The sequence below is a fragment of the Dasypus novemcinctus genome, chromosome 10 (assembly GCF_030445035.2).
Source record: "Dasypus novemcinctus isolate mDasNov1 chromosome 10, mDasNov1.1.hap2, whole genome shotgun sequence".
Classification (NCBI taxonomy): domain Eukaryota; kingdom Metazoa; phylum Chordata; class Mammalia; order Cingulata; family Dasypodidae; genus Dasypus; species Dasypus novemcinctus.
The window spans coordinates 52,132,479-52,134,305 of NC_080682.1; the positions used below are offsets into that span (position 1 = coordinate 52,132,479).

The following is a 1,827-nucleotide window of genomic DNA, read 5'->3' on the forward strand; positions in this document are numbered from 1 at the left end:
TTTTAAAATAATGTGGGTGATAAGTAATTTCACCATTAAAATGTAGCTTTTAAATAAATACGTTGTATCTGACATTTGCACTCACTGGTGTGATAAATTTTTAAGTAAGCAGCAGCTTTACTACATTCCCTGTTTTTTTTCTTTATTTGTTTGCTTGTTTGTTTGTTTGTTTTTCCCCCTAAAACCACTAGATATAGATTCTGTAGTCTTTTCTCACTGGGTTTCACACTCTACCACTGACACCCTGAAGCCTGGTTAGGTAACATGCTGCTGTTAGGCCTTTGAGGTGACTACACACCATACTTTGGATCCATCCAAGGTGCAGAAAACTATGTCTGATTAAATCACTGTTGGTTCCACATTTGTCCACACATTCCATATGCAAGAACTTGCCAACCATTAGGCTTGTACTGGCCAATTTGTTGTGCATTTCCATACCACTGGATCCATTGGGTGTAAACATGTGGCTATCCAATTTGATTCTGAGGTTACACGGGATTTACCATTTCAAGAGTTTCTTTGACCCAGTTACATTTTACAACATGCACTTCACATAACATTTCACAATTGCACGTGCTGCACAAATTGAACTGAACAAATGAATGTGTTTTATCTGGAAAGATTCACCTTTTCATTATTTGTCCAAATGATGGAAAAAGTGTGATGAATTACTTGCTCTGTTAGCCTGGAAATAACACCTCCACAGTATATAGCACAGTTGCTTGGGCTAGACTGATTACAACCTCTTCATATGATAATTGTTTGGTGTTTGACTCATATGTACTCTTTGCTGTTGGAGGCTTTCAGGTTGCCCAGTTAGTTTTGATTTGTCTTCCACCAAGTCACTGGGCACCCACCTGTTGAACAGCATTTTACACATTCCATTTGTTGAAAAAGGAGACAAAGCCACATCACTTAGACTTTCCTGTTGGCATGTCTTTCACCAGTCCAGCAACTGATTTTCTTCCAAATGCACCTTTTAAACCTTCAGTTACAATTTCTGGACTGAGATTACCCTCAAAGACATGAAAAGGATCATGATCTTGTGAACACTCTCTGCTAACAACAGTACTACTGCTTGTATCTTTCTTTTGACTCCTGAGGGTTGTTGCCCTATTCATTTTGACTTCCTTATCCATTATCTTCTGTCCACTCATATCACCTAGTAATGCATATCACCTAGGCTGCATGACAATGCTCATAAATCGCCACAAAACAATATGGGTCATTTCCAGCTGTACTTATAATCATTTTGCCGGTTTTACAAGATCCAACCTGGCTAAAGAGATGAGGAATTAGAATTTCCGTCACACACAGCATCCTGGGTGTCTTGTCCTCAGTGGTTACTCCTGGCACGACAGGCGCTTCCCAGTCCAGCTGCCTAACCTTTATCAACTTCCAAACCTTTTGAGCTCTATTGCTGCAGAACAGAGGGGTTTCTTTGCTGACAGATTACTCCGGCTTCTTCTTTGTAATTGTTTTTAATCAACTAGGACCTCTGTGTGGAATAACAATACAACAAGGTCCTTTTTTTAAAACACAAAATTGGCTTTGTGTATGGAAGATTTGTGAAAGACCATCCAATAATGATGGTGGTTTGTATTAGAGAGGGTTTTCTAACCTCAGCACTAGTAACATTTTGAACCAGATAATTCTTTGTTGTGAGAGTTTTCTGTGCATTGTAGAATGATAAGCATCATCCCTGACATTTACACTCTAGATTTCAATAGCATTCCTCCTAGTCATAACAACTAATAATGTTTACATGTCTCCAAAAATGCTAAATGTCCCCTGGAGACAAAATCACCCCCATTGAGAACCACCGAG

General features: G+C 39.0%; 1 pseudogene; it reads right to left on the bottom strand.

The window, feature by feature from the left end:
• Window positions 1-344: 344 nt before the first annotated feature.
• On the bottom strand, window positions 345-1,320 carry LOC101443125 (cytotoxic granule associated RNA binding protein TIA1-like; annotated as a pseudogene).
• Between the last annotated feature and the right edge of the window lie 507 nt (window positions 1,321-1,827).